The sequence below is a fragment of the Hippopotamus amphibius genome, chromosome 6, assembly GCF_030028045.1.
Source record: "Hippopotamus amphibius kiboko isolate mHipAmp2 chromosome 6, mHipAmp2.hap2, whole genome shotgun sequence".
NCBI classification, from domain to species: domain Eukaryota; kingdom Metazoa; phylum Chordata; class Mammalia; order Artiodactyla; family Hippopotamidae; genus Hippopotamus; species Hippopotamus amphibius.
In genome coordinates this window covers 79,121,569-79,134,078 of record NC_080191.1, presented here as the reverse complement: position 1 = coordinate 79,134,078, position 12,510 = coordinate 79,121,569, and the positions used below count along the sequence as shown (strand labels likewise).

The following is a 12,510-nucleotide window of genomic DNA, read 5'->3' as shown; positions in this document are numbered from 1 at the left end:
AGGAAGGTACTAATGAACCTGTCCTGAAGGCTGCTGTTCTCCATTCAGTCGCCCTGGGCAATAGGCACCCCTTGGGAGATGGTAGGCTAAATAAGGTCATAGCTTAATCAAGGGGTTAAATTGGAAAATCCTAGTGAGTGGTACATTTAATTCCATTGTCAACTGTTCCTTACACCTAAAGAAGAAATATTAGCATAACGTCCTGGTCTCTCTCCATCCCCTTCCTCATTCCTTCCCTTGCTAAGAGGAGAAAACTACTACAAATAGCAGGTAACTCAGAGAGAGAAAGCAGCTATGTCCCCCTCTCTTTCCTTTCCTTGAGAGTCAGCTGCCTACAGAACACTTGTTCTGCCACACTACACACTGGGGCCCTTCACAGCCTGCAGTGGGTGTGGCTAAGAGTTCAGGGGCCAGGTAAGTCTGGGGACGCAAGCCCAATGGCATCAAGAGGCTCCATGATGCTGCAGGTACCTCATATTCTCTAGTCTCTGCTTTAATGAGGTTTGTTGTTGTTGTTTCCGTCTTCCTTATTTTCTTACTCTATTTCTCAGTTTGCTTTGAGTCCAGTTGGAGAATAGGATTATTATTATTATCGGGGCCCTCAAACCTCCAACGTTATAAATGTCACATGGAAGATGTTGCCACTCTTGCGCTCCTATTCAGTAACAAAGCCAAGATAGGAAGCCTGTTTCTTGGGTTTGATGTTAATAAATGGGTTCTTCTGCCAAATCCGTGAAGTAGGTCAATGCCAAGTTTAGAAATATATTGATTACAAAGAGAGGAAGACTAGTTAGTAACTGGTAACAAAATGGCAAACTTTTTAGAGCAAGAGAAGCTGAATGCCTTCCTCTGATCCTATTTCATTTAATGGCTTTCTTTCCAATATGAGAAAAAGAGGTGTTATTAAGAAGTTGATTCCCAGGATTTAGTTTTTCAAAGTAAGGCTAAAAACCAGAAAACTTAATGGAATATTTTGGTGCTGTTGTACTGCCCTGCCCCCACCCCCCCCGCCCCCACCAAGTTTTCTCCCCCTTAACTCCCCTCCCTCCATACACACAGTATTAATATTAGCTAATATTTATTGAGTTTGATCAAGCTCAGACAGCATGCCAAATTCTCATACATATGTCATCTCACTAATTATCACAACAATTCTTCAAGTAGGTACCATTTGTTTTTCAAATGAGACACCTGAGGCTTCAAAAGGTTACATAAATTGTCTGTAGTCTCAAATGTGGTAATTGACAGAACAGTATTCAAACCCAGGTATGTCTGAATCCAAAACCCAAATTCCTAGCCCCTCAACCAAGCTGACTTTTGGATTCTATCACCAATGAAATTAACATGTGCAATGGCTGCAGCTGAGATTTCGTGCACCACCTGTGATGTCCTTTTTTCAATTAATTTTTTTTCATCTACATAATATCCTGCTGAAGAGGGAGTTCAGCCTTTTTTGATAAAAGTGTAGATATCCATACAATATCTCAAGTCCCATTTTTACTTGGCTCATGAATGTTAAGATTCCATGAATTCTGTTTCATGTTTGTTATTTTTTTTTAAGCCAGAGGAAAACACAGAGTAGCAATTGGAGAGATTTTATGCGTTCCCTGTCTCTTTTCTAAAATAAATCAAAGACAATTGTCGACTAGTCTGACATAAGATCTGTTCACGAGGACATAACTGTGTAAAATGATTATATGAGAACAACTCCTGAAAAATCAGGAATAATTATACAAAAACTTTTCTTAAGCTTATTTTAAAGGAAGTAGAATAAAATCAGGCGAAACCAGCATTACACAGGCAATTCGAGCTCTTTCCGATTTGTCCCATAACCAAATTTAATAGAAATGTAGGGGTTCCATTAAAAATTTAACTTCACATGTTTCATTCTTTCTTGAAAATGCATTTGCTCATCATATGCAGACTAATAGTATGCCTGAAAAATGTAGTTTATAATGTATTATGGAATACCGCTAAATGCTTCACACTCTTAAAAATGTTTCCTTTTAATCATGCAATCTAGCACACATAATTTAAGCTCAATGCCTATGCTAAGTTTGTACAGTTAATTTTGATTTAGGCTTGTCACCTAATAGAGGACACAAAACATTTTGATTTTGAATCAAAGACAATTAAAAAAATTCTTTATTATGATACATCGTGACATATTTTATCTAGCGTTTATTGCCTACATTGCTAATCAGAAATCAGAAACAAAGCATCATTACAAATTTCCAGCAACATTTTGAAGTAAGTTTTCTTTACTATTATTTACAGAAAATAAAGACTATGTCAGAGAGGTTACGTAAAAATGAGCAATGTCACACAGATAATTAGCATCCAAGAGGTCCCCAAAAGGTCAAATCTGGTTCCATAGTTTATGCTGTTATTTACAAGGCTCTTTTACCTCCCAATATGCTAAGGATTGAATCTCAGTAACCTTTTCTTGGTAGTATACAGTTGCTACATCCTTCATTTCTTAATTGCAGAGTTTCAATCTTTGTGAGGTTTTTAAGTGTGATTTCTTTTTCAGCTTTATAATCTTTCTGTTCCATCCCCAGAATCCTTGTAACTACTGAACTGGATTAAAGACTTGAATCTAGATGAGAATAAAGATTAAGAAGCTTGAAGATAACAAGATAAACATTTAATAACTTTTGTCTTCAGAGCAGAAATATGTAAAGCTTAAGCATGCAGAGAGATGGACAACAACAGTATGGCAGCTGCTTTGGGCCTTTTATGAGTGTAGAGCTATTTCAGTATCATAACAATTAAGCCATTATCTCAAGGCTGCAATACCATCTCTTAGAATCTGATAGATATTTATACAACCCTAGCACCAGTGAACTTAATCTCCTTAAGGGAAAGGAATGATGGCCCCTTAGAGATGATTTTCAATTGTCTTAATCCTGAAGGACTGTAGAATAGGTGCAAAAACATTTCCCCTATCATTATCAGGGAGTTTTCCTTTCCTTTCTTTAACTTCTCTCTACCTAAAGGGAAGAATCAGTTATAAAGTTAGCTGATAGAGAGTTCTGCTTTAAATTTAAGAGGTGGTTGTATGAGAACCCTGGGATTAAATTATTTTCTTAAAGTTTTTAATTAGAAAATACACAATTTAACTATCTACATTCTCGTGAAAAAAATAAGTAAACAATTTCAGTGGATTATTTTAGTTTTTAATGTGTAATTGTAGAAAAGTCTGAAGATAATGGCATTTTTTCTTTATTTTATTACATCCATCACTTAGAATTGTTGCTATGGTTTTATCCATCGCTTAGAATTGTTGCTATGGTTTTCACCTAACACCTTTAGACCTTCTGGGATTGACTAGCAATGGTGATGGTAGGGTCATCAACCTGTTTCTAACTTTTATTTCCAGCTTCTTAAGAGAGCATTTCTCTCTTTCTCCCTCTCCGTCTTTAAAATTAGAAATGAATGTCAAATTTTATCCAATATTTTATTAGCATCTATTAAGATGACCATTTTTTCACCTTACATGTTGCAATACAGCAAATAGCCATACTGAAATATTATTCTATTTTTGGGGTGAAACACCCCTGGCCATGATGTGTTAATCTGTTAGTATTTTCTTGGATTCTAACTGTTAATATTTCACATAGCATTTTTCTACATATATTCACATGTGTTTGGCCTAGGGGCGTTGTGTGTGTGTGAGTGTGTGAGAGTGTGTGAGTGTGTGTGTGTGTGTGTGTGATGTATTCACCACCATTGTTAGGTTTTCACAGGAGACTAATGTTAGGATAAGTCAAAATATTAAAAATTTTTTATACTACGGAATAATTGAACTGATAATAATTATTCCATGAAATTTTGATAGACCTTACCTATAAATTTATCTTGATTTGATGCCTTTTATAGTAGATCTTTGACTACCTTTTACATTTCTTCTCTGTTATTGGTCTAGCTTGTGTATTTTTATTTTTCTTAGACCAACTTTGATCATCTACATTTTAATGGCAAATCCTCCAATCCTTTTGTTTTTCAAATACATGTATTGAAATAAATGTATCTCTATTATTCATAGAATTTTTAAAAATCCCTTATTTATCTCGTGATTTGTCCCTGTCCTTCTTAATGTTATGTTTATTTTTTTAAAATTATCTGGTTAGAATAGCAAAAAGAAAAAAACCCAGCCTTTTCATTTTCTATTTTATAAAATTTTATTTTTCAATAACTTAATCTAATTAATTTGAGGTTTTCTTTTTTCCCCCCACTTTCTTGGATTATATACTTGGGTCATTACTTTTTCATTTTTCTAGTTTTCTATCATGATTAAAATATATCACTTCTGGCTTCCTAGGTGGCACAGTGATTAAGAATCCGCCTGCCAGAGTGAAGTAAGCCAGAAAGAGAAAAACAAATACTGTATGCTAACTCACATATATGGAATCTAAAAAAAAAAAAAAATGGTACTGATGAACCCAGTGACAGGGCAAGAATAAGGATGCAGATGCAGAGAATGGACTGGAGGACACAGGGTTGGGGGGGCGGGGAGAAGAGGAAGTTGGGACGAAGTGAGAGCAGCATAGACATATTTACACTACCAACTGTAAATAGATAGCTGGTGGGAAGTTGCTTTATAGCAAAGGGAGATCAGCTTGATGATGCATGATGCCTTAGAGGGCCAGGACAGGGAGGGTGGGTGGGAGTCACGGGAGGGAGGAGATATGGGGATATATGTATAAATACAGCTGGTTCACTTTGGTGTACCTTAAAAACTGGTACAAGAGTGTAAAGCAATTATATTCCAATAAAGAGCTTAAAAAAAAAAAGAATCCACCTGCTAATGCAGGGGACATGGGTTTGATCCCTGCTCCAGGAAGATCCCATGTGCCATGGAGCAACTAAGCCCATGTGCCACAACTATTGAGCCCATGTGCCACAACTACTGAAGCCCGCGTGCCTAGAGTCTATGCTCGGCAGTAAGAGAAGCCATGGCAATGAGGAGCCAGTGCACCACAACAAAGAGTAGCCACACACCGCCCCCCCCCCCCACCGCAACTAGAGAAAGCCCGTGTGTAGCAACGAAGACCCAACACAAGCAATAAATAAATAAATAAATAAATTAATTAATTTAAAAAAATCACTTCCTGCTCTTCCATCAGTGGGCTAAATTCCATGCTTAGATAATCTGGAAATTTAATTCTAATTTATTATATATTTTCATATACTGAATCAATAAACTTTATACTTAACTGTAGCAGTCTATTTCGTTGCTTTTATTTTGTTATATTTTCCTCATCATTTTTCCTTATAATCCACGCTTTCCTTTTCTTTGAATTCATATTTAAATTTTAATTTGTTTTGTTACTATTAGAATTGTGTATTTGTAAGAAATATAAGTTCTTTCATTTCAAAAAATATCTACAATTTATCCTCACATTTGAATGCTAATTTGATGGAACATGGGATTTGGGATTCAAAATCATTTTATTCAGGAGCTATTGTTTCTCTGTCTTATAGCCTCAGTCAATGAGAAACCTAATGTTAGTCTGAATATTAATCTTTAGTAAATAGCTTTTAAATTGTTTCCCTGATGCTAAGTTATTGGTATTATTATTATTAATTATTATTGATTTTAAAATCAGTTTTAGTTTTCATTGAAATTTATGAGCCTTTTGATCTTTGCTATCTCTTCAACTCTAGAATATTTTTGACAGTACTTATTTTTTCCATTATTTCACTTTTTAATTTCTTTCTTTCATTATCTATATGCTCTCCTTCTTGAAAATCTATTATATAGGTATCAAATCTTCTAGATTTGTCTTCTGAATCTCTTGAATTTTCATATATTTTTCAACCCTTTTTTTTTTCATTTTTTTCCTTACTTTTACTGAAGTATAGTTGATTTACAATGTTATGCTAATTTCTGCTTTACAGCAAAGTGACTCAGTTATACACATATATACGTTCTTTTTTTTTAATGTTCTTTTCCATTAAACCCTTTATTTTTATATGGTACGTTACGAAGGATTGGTTAGCGTTTTCCTCACTAACTAGCTCTTTTGTTATGCTCATTCTATTTTTAAACTTGTCTTTTACATTTTCCTACTTATTTTGCTAATTAAATACTTCTATTTCCAATATCACTAATTATTTCTGTGTTATTTTATGGATGCAATAGCTCTTTGAATGTTTCTAAGGATAACACTGATTATTTTTCCCTCTTTAAAATGTCTCTCTTTAAAATATATTTTTAAGTTTTATGACTCTTTATCATGATGCTGGCTTTCCTTAAATATCTTCTGATGCGTGGTTGTCTGCTAGTATTTTATCTGTAAAAGACTTTTCTCCTGTCTTTGGATGCAAGTTACAATGATAGGAATTTACCTTGTTAGCTGGGGAGAAAACACAGGCATGTTTGTGGTGACAGGAACTGATAGTGGGTGTTCTGGGTTTTTGTAATTCCTGGAGGGTCCATGGCTACTCGGTCGTGTTTATTTAAACATTCTATTATCTTTGCAATAAAACTTTGTTTCATTGGCATGTATTCAGTCAAAGTATCCATTGAAGATAATTTAATGGATCAGAATATAAATATAATTTAAGATTTAGTTTTCGACTATAATCAAGTGTTAAAGCAGAGTTTACTATACAGTATACTAGATAGACAATCTCCAGGGTTTAGAATTTAAAATAATTGTCTGAATCCTAAATCCTAATTTTCTTTATATTACTAGCTATGAGAATTTAAGCAAGTTATTTAACTTTTCTGAGTGTGTTTTCTTGCCTGTAAAATGTGGGTTATAGTTGTAATTAGTCCACATTATGTATGAATATGAAAATCTATAACAAATGTTACATCCAGAATGATGCATAGACCATATTTGGTGCTCAATTAATGTCAGTCACCTTTCCAGTGTGCAGTTAGGTGGATGAAAATAGCAATAATCTAGTGTAAGAAAGTGGGTCAGTTTGGTGAATAGGAGCAGCTCTTCTATTATGAATTTAAGATTTGTTAAACATAGATATATCTGTTATTACAAGGAGAAAAGTGCTTACTTTTTTCTTTAACATTTTGACTGGATCTTTGAAAAGAACAAAAAGATTGCTGAACAAGTACCTGTCAAAACCTGGCTGCCACTTACCAAAAGGTAGTTTCTAGATATTAGAGACATTCAGCAAATATTTGGTGAACGACTGCCATGTTTCAGGCACTGTTCTAGATTCTGGAAGTATTAGTACGTGTGTACTCCTGTTGATTTAATTAATATTCTGTTTGGAAAGAAAGCAAAGTGGATTCCAGGTTTGCCATCATTCCTATTAGCAGTATGTGATCAGGCATCAGTATCATATGAAGAACACTGGAAACGCTCCCTTCTGCAAATACTATCCCATAATATATGTATATATTCACTTGAATATTAAGATTTTATAGAGAATAGTGTGAGCTCACCCTGTTGTGTAAGTCTGGCAGTTAGAGGCTCACAGTATTCTTTATAAAATGTAAATATTTCGTGGAATGTGGAGGCATTTAGTAATCACAGGTTAATGCTAATTGATTTATCACTTAATTATCTTTCTTTATGTCAGCGGAGACCTAGGGAAGCCTGAAGCCATTACATTTTTTTGAGGAAAAAGAAAAGCTGAAAATCTGTAATGAAGGGAACAAAGGAAGTACAGTATGGCTTTAAGATGGTTGCAAGGATTGTATTGAATACAGACTCTACCCAATTCATCCTTGTTTTATTGAATTCTTGTGGATGCTGAGTGCATTTAGGACCCACATGTGAGACTCTTTCCCACCATGAGCCTCCTTTTCTTGCTCTTGCCTGGCTCCTGAGGGGTTCGGAGATTCCCATCCTGATATTTGACCTTTTATCCTTTTTTAAAGCATGTGGGTTTATCTACCCCTTTGGAGTTTGCCAAAACAAAAGTAACAATCCCCACTCCTTGCCCTAATACAGGAGATGTATTAGATTTATTAGAAAGGATACCATGTAGCAGAGATAAAATATGTGATTAACAAAGTGATAGGCAAAGTGATTCCAGATGCTGTTCCCTTGGCCATTTGGCCTCCTTGAAGGGTCACTCATCAGTTTCTGCCACAGTTGTCCTGGCTGTGCCACCACGCCGTGCCATTTCTGGGGAGGGCAGTCCGAGGGCTCAGTGGACAGGTGACGTGCAGATCTAATGCGTGATTTTGGTCAGTCCCAGTGGGATCTCTTCGGGGTCTCACAAAGCAAAATTGTCCTTGCCTTCCTTTTCCCCTAGTCTGATCACTGTCACTTGCTTCTCCAGGTATGCACTGTCGTCATTCTTCAAATCAGCGGTGTGTGAGAATTGGGGCCCCAAAGACCATTATTATCTGGATTTTTGAAACATGAGGAGTCTGTGATCTGTTGCCTTCCACCCAAGCAGCAGCTTCTCAAACAGGCACAAGGCTATAAGGAGCTGCTAGGAAGCTAAGATTGCACAATTTATCTGAGGAACACAAGGTCCAGGAGAACAATAAATCATTGTTCCCATAATCACCTTCAGACTCAAACCAGGGCTTTTCTCTGTTTACAAAGGGAGATTTATTTGGTAAAGGGCAGGAGGATGTAGCATAATGAATGTTTTGAAGACAAATGTCAGAGTGCATGTTTGTTAAGTATATCAAAGAGGCCTCTTGGACTACTTCAGGTGTGGGGTTCACCAGCTCTCCTCGTCCAGAAGGAAGGGTGTTTCAAGGGCGTTGCTTTCTAAAGAGGAGTGACGTTAAAGACATAGGGAGAGATATCTTTTAGTCAAACATCCTTAAAAAACATTTCCTTTCATATGGTTTATGGTTTTAGTTTGAGCATTCTAAGATGTGCCATGATAATCACAGACTGAAAATGACTACTTATAATGACTCACTTTTCTTATTTGCTACATTCAATTTTTTTTTTTATGTAAAAGTATTGTGCACTGGTTATATGAGTCACAATAGGCTAGGTGATGCTGTCTAACTGAAATCTCAGTGAATTAGCATACGGGAGCTCACGCAAACTCTGCTTTATATCCAAAAGCTTCCCAGGGTTCCTTCCAAGTGATGACTCAGGAATCCTCCATCTTTGGCTTTATGATCTCAACATGTGGCTTCTGGGTCACCACAGCAGGAGGAAAGAGTATGGCACTCACATCTTTTAAATGCCTTGACTCGTAAATAACACACATTATTTTTGTACACAGAAACCATCACTTAATTCCACCTAACTGAAAGAGGCAGGAAAATGTGGGGCAGCGTATTGATACTTGGTAAGTAGTAAATACCTCTATATTATTGAGCAAGATGTTTCTCCTTTGCCGCCCAATATTTACCATATCTTTATTTTTTTAAATAATTTTATTTATTTACTTATTTATTGGCTGCATTGGGTCTTCGTTGCTGCGTGTGGGCTTTCTTTAGTTGTGGTGAGCGGGGGCTACTCTTTGTTGCAGTGAGCAGGCTTCTCATTGAGGTGGCTTCTCTGGTTGTGGAGCTCGGGTACTAGAGCACAGTCTCAGTAGTTGTGGCATGTGGGCTTTGTTCCTCCATGGCATGTGGGATCTTCCTGGATCAAGGATCGAACCCGTGTCCCCTGCATTGGCAGGCGGATTCTTAACCACTGTGCCACCAAGAGAAGTCCTATATCTTTAATCTTATTCCAGGTTAGTCTCCTTATTATTTATATGGGGATGGAGAATAAGTAGTAAACTTGTTCATTCAACTTAAAGAGGCCAATCACCACTAGTGATAATTAATAATGGGATAATTTAGAAAAAAAAGACTTTTCTGTATGATTCTATCTTATAAGATGTAATATATGCTTCCACATAATAGAGATGAATGATGATCATGAAGGACATCTGGAAATTTATTCTGAATATTAAAGTTTAGAATAGCCCCCAGAGAATGTCTTCATTACCCTCTTAAAAAAAATCCAAATCAAATACCTCCTGCTTTAAAATGCCCTCATTCATTGCAGTCTGAGCAACTTCCTATTACCCATTGTTCTTTTTTTTAAATAAATTTATTTATTTATTTATTTTATTGGCTGTGTTGGGTCTTTTTTGCTGTGCGTGGGCTTTCTTTTAGCTGCAGTGAGTGTGGGCTACTCTTTGTTGTGGTGCATGGGCTCCTCATTGCCGTTGCTTCTCTTGTTGCGGAGCACAGGCTCTAGGTGCATGGGCTTCAGTAGTTACAGCACATGGGCTCAGTAGTTGTGGCTCATGGGCTCTAAAGCGCAGGCTCAATAGTTGTAGCGCATGGGCTTAGTTGCTCCGCGGCATGTGGAATCTTCCTGGAGCAGGGATCAAACTCATGTCCCCTGCATTGGCAGGTGGATTCTCAACCACTGTACCACCAAGGGAAGCCCTACCCATTGTTCTTGATGACTCAACAGTCATGGAGATGATGTCTTGGATCCCCAGTTCCTTGCCATCTCATTGCCAATGATTCTGCAACCACATTATCAACACATTTCATTCAGTGGATTGTCAACACTAGAATATACACTACATTAAAATTCATGAATTTAAATATTCTTAAGTAGTCATATAACATCCAAACTGGGAAAATTTTGAGAATGAAAAGATAAGCTATTAATTATTTTACCAATCACATGCTGAAACAGCAGGCATAAACAAGGCTTATCCTCAGCAAGAAAGAACATCATCCCTCTAAATACTTGACTCTGACCCCATCTTCCGGACTCTTCAGTTCTAGTGCAAGTGCTGACTTATATAATCTTAGATCTCATCTTGAGTTGATCAATTAACTCTTCTTCTTCCTTTCTATTCTTTATCCTCCTCCTGCTGTTAACGCTCTCCTCATTACTCTTATAGTCCATGGTTCATCGTTGTAATTATTTCATGTAAAATATATTCATCTCCATTGTTCCCCATTTCCTCTATTATGCTTGGCAAAAAACCCCAGCTCTTTATATTTCAACATCTTTCTTCTATGGGTCTGGTCAGAGCGATAAGACATATAGTCATCGTTTCATGATCTCTAACCTCAAATGGGCCTTAACACTCTACTCAGTGGTGCTACTTTTCATTTCTTTTTGAGCATCTAAATGACTTCCATGTCACTAAATCCAATGGACATTTCCCTCACCATCTTATTCATCTTCCCTGTTTCTCCCAACAGTGGACAACTCCGTGGGACCACTGCAGATTCAAGGGTCTCTGTGGGGACAGCAGAGGCATCCACTGAGACAATATCAGCCCACCTTCTCCCTGTGCCCGTCCGGCACCCTCCAGTCCGTGAAGATGTTGACTATCTGGATGTCAACCTCCATCTCAAAGTCTGCTTTCCAGAGAACACAATGCATGATACTGGCTTAACCTCATTTTTCAGGCCTCAGCTTAAATGTTACTTCCTACGGCAGTGCTTTCCTATACATTTCTTCTCACATAGACTTCAACCCCTCCCCACAGAAATGTTCTCATGTGGAACTCTATTGTTTCTGTTTATACCTCTTATCACACTTTGTTACTATATATTCATATTTCTTATTTGCTATCTATTTCTCTGCCTGCAGGGCGGGAGCAATGACTGTTTTGTTTGCCAGCATCTCTGTCCTAAGTACCTAGCACAGGGCTTCAATGATTGGGAGAATGATTACCCCACCATTGCTGATTGCTGGCACCCAAAACTTTTCCTAGAGATATAACATTCTGCAGAAAAAAAAAAAATCTAGTTGTTTGTTTATCTCAGGATGCTTTTTCACATAACACAGACTAAAATCTTGCAGACTATTAGGGTCTACCAAACTCTTAGCAGCACTGAATTGAATCTTGAAATGTGTGCTATATTAGAATACTCAGCCTGTGAACATGACTGTAATCCTTTCTGAAGGATTAAGTCTATATTGTTTCTGAGTGAAGGTAATGTTTGCCATATGTACTTTATGTTCAGAAAAAGAGTTTTTACAAGCAGCTCCCTGCATTAGTGATTAATTGGATCTTTTTGAGTAATTAACTATTTACTTACATTAAGTAACATACAGAATTCCATACAGCAATGTCAATAAGCTTCACAGTTTGGAGATAATAGGTCTTAATGAAGTAATTCATATCTCGTCCTTGACTGATTAGTTAGTAAATGACACAAGAGGTTTTAGATAATTTGCTAAAGAAAAAGTGGAAGGCAAAACATTCCTGATCATTTCAAATCACAATAATAAATACTGTATTCAGTGCTTTTCATTACATGATGAGCTTCTCAAAGGTATTCTAGAGACTAACTCATTGTTGAATCTCTGAATAAGCCCAATATCTGGCCCATAGTTGGCACATAATTAATATTTATTGAAGGAATATAGAAACAAATCAGTTAAAAATTTTATAAGTGAATGTGCTTTCACATACATTTTTTCACTGTATTTTAATAGTTAAACTGTGAAATAGGCAGCAGACTTGTTATAAAATCCACTTAATGAGACAATTGAGAGTCAGAAAACTTAAGAAATTCAATGTTTTAGTCAGGAATTGTTGGTTGAAATGAACAGAAACTCATTCAGGCTAGCTCAGGAA

General features: G+C 36.5%; 1 long non-coding RNA gene across 1 annotated transcript in view; it reads left to right on the top strand.

Moving 5' to 3' along the window:
- LOC130854783 (uncharacterized) overlaps positions 1–11,403 on the top strand; it is a 43,879-nt gene extending 32,476 nt beyond the window's left edge. The window contains exons 2-3 of the long non-coding RNA XR_009054182.1: positions 9,181–9,246; positions 11,123–11,403. This is a non-coding gene — a long non-coding RNA (uncharacterized LOC130854783). The remainder of the gene's footprint in view (positions 1–9,180; positions 9,247–11,122) is intronic.
- Positions 11,404–12,510: the final 1,107 nt, after the last annotated feature.